This window comes from Somniosus microcephalus, unplaced genomic scaffold, assembly GCF_052327205.1.
Source record: "Somniosus microcephalus isolate GS21.2 unplaced genomic scaffold, FLI_Smic_1.0 unresolved_chr1, whole genome shotgun sequence".
Taxonomy (NCBI): domain Eukaryota; kingdom Metazoa; phylum Chordata; class Chondrichthyes; order Squaliformes; family Somniosidae; genus Somniosus; species Somniosus microcephalus.
In genome coordinates, this window is record NW_028225179.1 from 41,455,743 (window position 1) to 41,466,461 (window position 10,719).

Genomic DNA, 10,719 nt, shown 5'->3' on the forward strand with positions numbered 1-10,719 from the left:
AGTGTTCTGAATGACTGAATAGGCTGGGGCTCTTTCTCTAGAAAAGGGAAGGCTGAGCGATGATCTAATAGAGACCTTTATAATTCTGAAGGGGTTTGATGGGGTAGATATAGAGATGTTACTACTTGTGGGGAGTCCAAAATCAGGGGTCATAAATATAAGATAGTTACTAATAAATCCAATAAGAAATTCAGGAGAAACTTCTTCACCCAGAGAGTGGTTAGAATGTAGAGCTTGCTGGCACATGGAGTAGTTGAGGTGAATAGCAGAGTGTCTTTAAGGGGAAGCTAGATAAGTACACGAGAGAGAAAGGTACAGAAGGATATGATAGGGTGAGGTGAAGTAAGGTGGGTGGAGACTCGTGTGGAACATAAACACCGGCATGGACCTGGTGGACTGAATGGCCTGTTTCTGTGCTGTAAATTCTATGTAATTCTGTGGTGAATTCTGAACAGACACGGTACAACACTCGAAACAATCATCAGCAAGGCCTGGGTGTCACAGAGGGCCAAAGCTCTGACCTTTCACCCCTACCGATCTGAAGGTCTTGTGTAACATGAATGTGGGGAGTTCAAACACTGTCCTTGGTGAGAGGTCAGATTTGTACCACACTAGGCCCTAAGTTGGCAGACTGGCTGTTTCATGCCAAACACGTCCCTTCAGAAGCCTGTTTAAAATCTCTCACTCCGTCACTGATTTCAATCCACCTACAACCTTAACCCTCTCCCTCCTGCTCAGTCTGTGTGTGTGCCTATCTGGACGTGCGTGTGTTCTGTCTGTCTGTACGTGTATGCATGTCAGTGTCTGTTCATGTTTTTGTGTGTGTGTTTCTTGGCACCATGTGCAGATCCCGCATCTATATTATCCTCTACATTCCGCACAGTGCCAGTTTCTGAGCTGGTGTCTGAGTGTCTGATGCAGTGACGTGTGGTGGGCCATCTTCTTCTTCTCCACTTTCCTCCATTATTTCGGGGACAGGCTACGTGGGTGGCAGATCTTGGTCATCTGAAAGCAGAAAGGCACAAGTGTCAGGTTATGATGAGGGGAGGGGGGAAAGCAAGATATCCATGCATGCAGCATCAGCAGCTTGTAAGTGAGAAGAGCTTGTGGGATGAGGGGATGTGGGATATGAGAAGGAGGATTAGGAATGAGCAGAGCGTTATTGCCCCCAAGGGCTTCAACTTCCCCGTTTTCGCGGCTTCGGTGACTGCCCCTCCAATCATGTCGAGCACTGTCTCCTCCAGTTGGCAAAGGTCTGTAAAGCGGTTTGGCCGCTTCCCGTCTGCCGTTGCTCGCGGCGGTTGTGAGCTACCTTGGCCTGCAAGAAAAAGGGAAGTGTGTCAGTGAGTGCAGTGAGTGTTTGGGTGATGTGCCTGCCTTAGTTGAATAGCTCTCAGTATGTGCAAGGTGTGAGATGTGGCTGTGAGTGTTGCAGCCGTGGTAAGGTTGTGAGGGTGAAATGAAGCTATGATTGTGAGGTCTGTGTGGTGAAAGGTAGGTGAATGATTGGGGTGTGGTATATTGAGCAGTGTCTGAGGCTTGTGGTGCAGATGCTGGGATATGACATTTGCTGAAGCCTTCACTCACCTTGACCTGCCGTGTGAGGTCGTTAAACTTCTTGCGGCACTTGATCCATGTCCGCGGGACGACACTAATGACCGTGACATGATACTGTTGGCCGTGATGTACCAGCTATCTCCTGCCACAGCCTTCTCGAAGTGTGCACTGATGGCTTCCTGATGGATCTATAAAGGGTGATGAACCAGAGCAGATAAGAGAAGTGAGCTTCGGTGAAAATCTAGACAATATCAATCTCAACATAATAAGGTTTATGATTTGAGAAAGACAAAAATAATCATATGGAAAAAGCTGATTGAGGTGATGTAAATGGATCTAGTGAAGATAAATTGGAACGGAAGAGACAGAAAAAGAGAGAGAGCAGCAGTGGGAAATATTTAAAAGGGTGATCAGTAGAGATCAGGAGGAATATATTCCACTAAAATAAACAATAAACTAGCCAATAATGAAGCACCATGGATGAATAAAGAGATGAGGGCAAAATTGAAACTAAAGAAAAAGGCAGAGACTGAGTACAGTGACAATAAAGGAAAGGATGATAAAAGGGAATAGGAAGAGATTGGGAAAGAAATTTTAAAAAAACAATTAGGAAGGCGAAAAGGAATTGCGACATTAAATTATCAAGTAATATAAAAAGAAATAGTAAATAGTAAAATCTACAGACACACAACAAAAGGTAAAACAGGATAGGGACAGAGCCACTAAAGGATGCACAAGATAAACTCGCAGGTAATGACAGCGAAATGGCAGAAAATGCCTCAGTTTTTAAACTGGCTGACTAACGAGGTGGATATGACCTTGCAAGAGGAGATCAAAAAAGATATCAAGACCGTTAAAATTGAAAGGGGAAAATAACTGATAAACTAGCAAAAGTTAGAGAGGATAAAATCGCAGGTCTGGTTGTGTTAATTCACACAGACTAAATGGAGCAAGGGAAGAGATAGCAGAGGCACTAATATATTTACTCGGAATTGTTGGTACAGTTTCAAAATTTGTGGATGATGTCAAATTTGGGATTTTAATCAATATTGAAGAGGATTGTGACAATACAAGATGTTAAACTTGGATGATGGGTGTGTAAATGGCAAATTAATTTCAATATAGATCGGTATGAGGTGGTGAATTTTGGTAGGAGGAGTAAGGAGGCTACGAGCTCCTTGGATAGCAAGTGTCTAAATGTGGTAGAGGAGCAAAGGGATCTAGGGGAACAGATGTACAAATCATTAAAAGCAGGTTAACAAGGCCATGAAAATGCAAGCCAAGCACTGGGGTTCATTTCTAGAGTAAGAGAATTGCAAAGCAGAGAAGTTATATTAAACGTGTACAGACTTTGGTTAGACCACACTTGGAGCACTGTGTACAGTTCTGGTCTCCAAATTACGAAAAGTATATCGAGACACTGGAGAAGGTGCAAAATAGGATTGACGAGAATTATACCAGAACTGAGAGGTTCTAAGTATCCAGAATGACTGAACATGTTGGGGCTCTTTCTCTAGAAAAGAGAAGGCTGATCAATGTCTAATAGAGATCTTTATATTTATGAAGGGCTTTGATGGGGTAGATGTAGAGAAGATGATCCCACTTTAGGGAGTCCCAAACTAGGGATCATAAACATAAGATGGTCATTAATAATTGCAATAATGAACTCGGGAGAAACCTCTTTACCCAGAGAGTGGTTAGAATGTAAAGCTTGCTGGCAAATGGAGTAGTTGAGGTGAATAGCAGAGTGCCTTTAAGGGGCAACCAGATAGGTATATGATGGAGAAAGGAATAGAAGAATATGATGGTAGGATGAGGTGAAGTAAGGGGGGAGGAGGTTGGTGTGGAGCATAAACACCGGCATGGACCTGTTGGACTGAATGGCCTGTTTCTGCGCTGTAAATACTATGTAATTCTATCGTGAATTCTGAATAGACACAGTACAGCTGTCGAAACAAACTTCAGCGAGAGGCTAGGTGTCACAGAGGGTCAAAACTCTGACCTTTCTCCCCTACCGATCTGAAGGTTTTGTGTAAAATGAATGTAGGGAGTTCAAACACAGTCCTTGGTGAGAGGTCAGATTTGTACCACACTGGGCCCTAAATCGACAGACTGGCTGTTACGTGCCGAGCAAGTGTCTTTAAAAGCCTGTTTAAAACCTCTCTCTCCGTCACTGATCTCAATCCACCTACAACCGTAACCCTTTCCCTCCTGCTCTGTGTGTGTGTCTGTATGTATGTGCGTGTAATCAGTCTGTCTACGTGTATGCATGGCAGTGTCTGTGTGTGTGTTTCTTGGCACCATGTGCAGATCCCGCATCTATATTACCCTCTACATTCCGCGCAGTGCCAGTTTCTGAGCTGCTGTCTGAGTGTCGGATGCAGTGACGTGTGGTGGGCCATCTTCTTCATCTCCACTTTCCTCCATTATTTCGGGGACAGGCTATGCGGGTGGCAGATCTTGGTCATCTGAAATCAGAAAGGCACAAGAGTCAGGTTATGATGAGGGGGGGGGGAAAGCAAGATATCCATGTATATAGCATCAGCAGCTTGTAAGTGAGAAGAGGTTGTGGGATGAGGGGATGTGGGATATGAGAAGAAGGATTAGGAATGAGCATTATTGACCCCCAGGGCTGCAACTTCCCCGTTGTTGCGGCCTCGGTGACTTCCCCTCCAATCATGTCGAGCACTGTCTCCTCCAGTTGGCAAAGGCCTGTACAGCGGTTTGGCCGCCTCCCGTCTGCCGCTGCTCACGGTGGTTGTGAGCCACCTTGGCCTGCAGGAGAAAGGGAAGTGTGTCAGTGAGTGCAGTGAGTGTTTGGGTGATGTGTCTGTCAAAGTTGAATAGCTGTCGGTGTGTGCAAGGTGTGAGATGTGGCTGTGAGTGCAGTGAGTGTTTGTGTGATGTGTCTGTCAAAGTTGAATAGCTGTCGGTGTGTGCAAGGTGTGAGATGTGTCAGTGAGTGCAGTGAGTGTTTGTGTGATGTGTCTGTCAAAGTTGAATAGCTGTCGGTGTGTGCAAGGTGTGAGATGTGTCAGTGAGTGCAGTGAGTGTTTGTGTGATGTGTCTGTCAAAGTTGAATAGCTGTCGGTGTGTGCAAGGTGTGAGATGTGTCAGTGAGTGCAGTGAGTGTATGTGTGATGTGTCTGTCAAAGTTGAATAGCTGTCGGTGTGTGCAAGGTGTGAGATGTGTCAGTGAGTGTTGCAGCAATGGTAAGGTTGTGAGGGTGAAATGAAGCTATGATTGTGAGGTCTGAGTGGTGAAAGGTCGGTCAGTGATGGGGGTGTGATGCATTGAGCAGTGTCCGAGGCTTGTGGTGCAGATGCTGGGATATGACATTTGCTGAAGCCTTCACTCACCTTGACCTGCCGTGTGAGGTCGCTAAACTTCTTGCGGCACTGTATCCATGTCCGCGGGACAACACTATTGACCGTGACATGATACTGTTGACCGTGATGTAGCTAATGTTACCCCACTATTCAAAAAAGGTGGTAGAGAAAAAGCGGGGGATTATAGACCGGTAAGCCTGACATCGGTAGTGGGGAAAATGCTGGCGTCCATTATAAAAGATGTAATAGCAGAGCACTTGGAAAGCAGTGACGGGATCGGACAAAGTCAACATGGATTTACAAAAGGTAAATCATGCTTGACTAATCTACTGGAATTTTTGGAGGATGTAACTGGTAAAATAGATAAGGGAGAACCAGTGGATGTGGTATACTTGGACTTTCAGAAGGCTTTCGATAAGGTCCCACATAAGAGATTAGCGTGCAAAATTAAGGCACATGGGATTGGGGGCAAGGTATTGACTTGGATAGAGAACTGGTTGGCAGACAGAAAGCAAAGAGTTGGAATAAACGGGTCGTTATCCGAGTGGCAGGGAGTGACTAGTGGGGTACCGCAAGGATCGGTCCTAGGACCCCAGCTGTTCACAATATATATTAATGATCTGGACGAGGGAATTGGATGTAATATTTCCAAATTTGCAGACGACACAAAGCTGGGTGGGAGGCTATGCTGTGAGGAGGATGTCGTGAAACTCCAGTACGATTTGGACAGGTTGGGTGATTGGGCAGACACATGGCAAATGCACTATAATGTGGATAAATGTGAGGTTATCCACTTTGGTGGCAAAAACAGGACGGCAGATTATTATTTGAATGGCAATAGATTGGGAGAAGGGAAAGTGCAAAGAGACCTGGGTGTCCTTGTGCACCAGTCGCTGAAGGTAAGCATGCAGGTGCAGCAGGCGGTTAAGAAGGCAAATGGTATGTTGGCCTTCGTAGCACGAGGGTTCGAGTACAGGAAAAAGGATGTCTTGCTACAGTTGTACAGGGCCTTGGTGAGACCGCACCTTGAGTATTGTGTGCAGTTTTGGTCGCCTTACCTGAGGAAGGACGTTCTTGCCATGGAAGGAGTGCAGCGAAGATTCACCAGGCTGATACCTGGGATGGCAGGAATGACGTATGAGGAGAGATTGTGTCGATTGGGCTTATACTCACTGGAGTTTAGAAGATTGATAGCTGTAAGGATTCCGGGGGCTTCTTTTAAACTGGTTTAAGGTAATCTACCTGGCCAGCAGTCTTTTTGCTGCTGCACTCTAATCCAGTTTACAAACAGCGGTTTCGAATCGCTACCCATCCTTTAGTTCTGAGTGGAGGGACTTATAATTAATGATATTAAAACGGAACAAGTGGTTTGGATGAGAGCAAAAATCAAGCTTTATTAACTAAAAGGAACTATAATCAAAAATATCAAACTATCCCACACGAACACAGTGAAATTGTAAAACTATATAACGGGGGTTGCAGTCATTGAAAACGAGGGATACAATGGCTACAATGTTATTTAAACAACCTTAGCAATTCCCTTAAATCACCATCCCCCCTTAACTCCTGCTTGGTATCCTTGTTGAGGAGTCAGAAACTCTGCTCACATGTGGTCCAGCAAAGAGGAAGAGGAAGAGAGAGAGAGAGAGAGAGAGAGCTCACCTATGGTCCCAGGAAGTCAAGAGAGCGAAATAGCTTCAGCATCTATCTTTATACCTGGTGAGCCCCTCCCGTTCTGCCTTGCAAGGCTGTGTGCAAAATTCCCCACCCAAAAGGGTCCAATACACAAGAGAAACCTGTGATAGGTTAACTCAAAGTGGTTGGATTGAGTTAATGTGATTTTCGGAGCTCCCTGTGCTGAAACAAAAGGGAGATACGACTGCTCTATTGTCCAGTACTGGGGTGATTTAAAATCCATTCAAATGTTAACGCTTCCCATTCATGATACAAAAGTCTCTTCTGCAGTTTAGATGTCCTCCACTCGATATACAAACAAATGCTAATGGCATTCAGTTGCTTTGTAAACAACGCATTGACCTTTGTCTTCATCGAACCTTACTTCCAGACATACAAAGCTGCATTCCAAGCCTCTTTTGTCATTCGGCCATGTGGTGCGACTGCCATTCGGCCTCGGGCGACTGTCTGTGTGGAGTTTGCACATTCTCCCCGTGTTTGCGTGGGTTTCCTCCGGGTGCTCCGGTTTCCTCCCACAGTCCAAAGATGTGCGGGTTAGGTTGATTGGCTATGATAAAATTGACCCTTAGTGTTGGGGGGATTAAATACGTGGAGTTACGGGGATAGGGTGGGATATGTGTTGGTGTAGTGGTTACGGGGATCGGGTGGGATATGTGTCGGTGCAGGCTCGATGGGCCGAAATGGCCTCTATCTGCACTGTGGGGCTTCTGTGATACTTTAATCAAAAAATGAATCTTCAGAACTGTAAATTATTGCGAATTCTTAGAGGGGATCTCATGCAAACCTACAAACTTCTGTCAGGCCTGGACAGACTAGATGCAGGAAGGATGTTTCTGATGGCCGGGGAGTCCAGAACTAGGGATCACCGTCTAAGGATAAGGGGTAAGCCATTTAGGACTGCAATGAGGAGGAATTTCTTCACCAAGAGAGTGGTGAACCTGTGGAATTCTCTGCCACAGAGGGCGGTGGAGGCCAGTTCATTAAATATATTCAAGAAAGAGTTGGATATATTTCTTAAGGCTCAAGGGATATGGGGAGAAGGCAGGGACAGGGTACTAACTTTGCATGATCAGCCATGATCTATTGAATGGCGGAGCAGGCTCGAAGGGCCAAATGGCCGACTCCTGCTCCTATCTTCTATGTTTCTATGTGATGTACCCAGCTATCTCCTGCCACAGCCTTCTCGAAGTGTGCACTGATGGCTTCCTGCCACGCTGCAGGAACAGGACAGCCTCCCTCCTCTCCACTGCCACGACCAATGCCTCCAGAGCCGCATCGGAGGACCTTGTGGCTCGTTCTCTTTGCTGCTGCTGAGACTTGTGGGCCAACTGCAATTCCAACCCCTACTTCAGTGACAATGAGGTGCTGCTGCATCAAAGCACCTCCACTCTAAGTAGTGGAGAAACACTAGGCCACACATTACAGGCCATTAGACTGCACAAGATATTAGCCCACCTGTTTAGCGCTGTGATCAGCACTACAATCATGTAAATGAGCAGACAGCATGAATTGTGCGTGCTGCCTGGGCCACACTGAACGGGAGCAGCCAAATAGCACCGGGCCACGACACCGCCCGTTTTCGGGCCATATCCAATTTCTAGGCCTAGGTTTGATGGGTTAAAAGTCCTGTTGAGAACATAAGGACATAAGAATAAGGAGTAGAAGCAGGCCATACGGCCCTTCCAGCCGGCTCCGCCTATCAAAAATACCATGGCTGATCTTTGACCTCAACTCCACTTCCCCGCCTGATTCCCATAATGTTTGTGTACCAGCTGCATCATGCCAGCTGAGCTCAGGAGTTCAGACCTGGAGTTGGGCCCAAACACACAACCTTGTCTTCTGAAAGATAGAGAACTGCCAACTGGGTCCAGCTGCCAACTGATCCACGTCACATAAAAAGGAAACGCCTTTTCCCAGGATATCTCCAGAGAGCAGAGCCACTCCCCGTGTGTGTGATTATAAATGCAGCAAACTCGGAGTCCGGATTCAGAACATTTCCACTCCAGCCGCCTGAATCTGACTCTGGAAAACATCGCAGAAGATGAAAGCTCTGCTCTTGCTTCTTGGATTCCTGGTGCTGACTCAGGCCAGCCTCACTGGAGGGGAGATCGGTGGAGGTGCCAATTGGAAGATATTAGGAGGAGGAAGAGGTAGATTTAGAGGAGTAGGAATAGGTTTTGGTTTCTAGGTTTCTCTGATCTCTCCGCAGTCAGTGTCCAGTCAGTTTTATGTTTTAAACTATTGTATTCTCTGTTTGAATGTCACAGTTTGATTAATTGAGTGAAGGTGATTGTAAGAAAGTCTGAAGAATTTAACCTGAACCAGTTCCACGGGTAAATCCCCCGATTATTCAGCGGGTACCTCAGTGGGTCAAGGGAATGGCGGGTGTTTGCTGATCCAAACAGACCAGCAATAAAAGCACAAATTACTGGCCGGTGCCGAGTGGGCGGATCTCAGCCGCAGCATTGACCCGGTTAGGAGACTCTGTAATTGGCCTCAGTACCCAGGTACTGCGGAGGGGAAACTCCCAGTTGTTGCTTCCGATCACTGCTACCCGCTGCAAAGTGTGAGAGTGCGGACTCTGTGTGAGGACAGGAGCGGGAGATCCTTCAGTCCCTTTCCCCCACACTCACTGCCCAGTCTCACAGATGAAGAATGGTGAATTGGGAGCGATGCTGGAGGTGTGTGAGGAACCGGTCCCCAGACAAGAGTCAGCTTTTCATTACAGGAGGGCAGGGAATGGGATCAAAAAGGTTTCAAAACAGGTTTATTTAATTGGAATAATTCTGCAGCCTTCATAGAGATCGGGACGTGAGAACACGGACTAAGTAGAGGAGGCAAGCGGTGAAATGATCAATTGCCAGTGGCTGGGTGTCAGTTTGGCTCAGTTGGGAGTTGAGTGAACAAGTTGTGGGTTGATGCCCCAGTCCAGTACATACAGCCCAGCACTGGGGGAGTGCTGCACTGTTGGAGGTGTCATGTTGTGGATGAAACGTTAAACGGAGACCCTGTCTACCTGTTCATGGGGCAGGAAACATCTGGTGACATTATTTGAAGAGCTGGGAGTTCTCCCGGTGTCTTGGACCGACATCACTCTCTCATCCAACATGAGCAGAGACCCCCCATCCTGTCCAATCTCATTTGCTGTTTGTGGGACTTTGCTATGAGCTAATTGGCTGCCACGTTTCCTACAAAACAGTGTCGGCACTTCAGAAACAAGCCCTGGTCTGTGAAACTCATTGGGCCCTTCTGGTGCCGGGAAAGGTTCTCCATCAATGTCAGATCTTTCCTCTCTGTGTCTCTGGTCTCAGATAGCGGGTGTGGTGGGCTCCATTCTGAGGAAATCCCCTTCGGCTGCCCTTCAGGACAAAGAGTGAGTCTGCACAGGTCGGGGGAGGGGGAGAGGTGTGGAGTTTCATTAAGTATAAAAGAGTTAATGTTCATGTGTGGTCCAGAGTCAGTCTTAGTAACACTGACAGACTCAGCTTCATGTTTTCTCATTGTTCTCCCTCCCTCTGTGTACAGAACCATCAATCAATTCATTCTTCATTTTGGATTTTAGTGCCCTGCACCTGGTATGGAGGAGCATGTCGTGAGGGCGGCTGTAACAGAGACGAGATGCCTTTCCCAAAAAAGTGCCCTGATATGTTACAATGCTGCTTTCTGAAATGATGAAAGATCCAGTGACGGATTCCCACCAACCCGAGCTCTCCACGTTCTCACTGAATGAAACCTTCCTTCACGGGAAGCAGGCTCTGTTTGATTGTTTAGGTCCTGTAACCCCTGACCCTGTATTACTGCTGTCAGAATAATGGGCTGTACTCAGAAATAAAACTTACTGCATTGATCACAGCTTCACATCCGTGTCTTGTTTGTCTTCAGGGTCAATGTGTCCGAGGACAAGGTGTTCAGGGATGGGATGAGGCTAGGAGAAGGTTTGGGAATCGCAGGAAATGGGAAGAGGAAACCGCTGCAGGGAATCTCTGCAAGTGCGAATTAACACATTCAGAAAGGTATTGAGATAAGACAGGTGTCCCAGAGTGTCGGCACTCTGACCGTTCAGGGTTCAGGATATCTCGGTTGAACGGATTTGTTCAGGCAGAATGGAAGCGGACATACTTTGCATCAGACCCACAG

General features: G+C 46.7%; 1 long non-coding RNA gene across 1 annotated transcript; it reads left to right on the plus strand.

Annotated features, from left to right (window-relative positions):
* Positions 1-8,254: 8,254 nt before the first annotated feature.
* Positions 8,255-10,434, plus strand: LOC147094840 (uncharacterized). The gene is made up of 2 exons (XR_015074757.1): positions 8,255-8,732; positions 10,145-10,434. It is a non-coding gene; the product is annotated as an uncharacterized LOC147094840 (long non-coding RNA).
* The last annotated feature ends 285 nt before the right edge of the window (positions 10,435-10,719 follow it).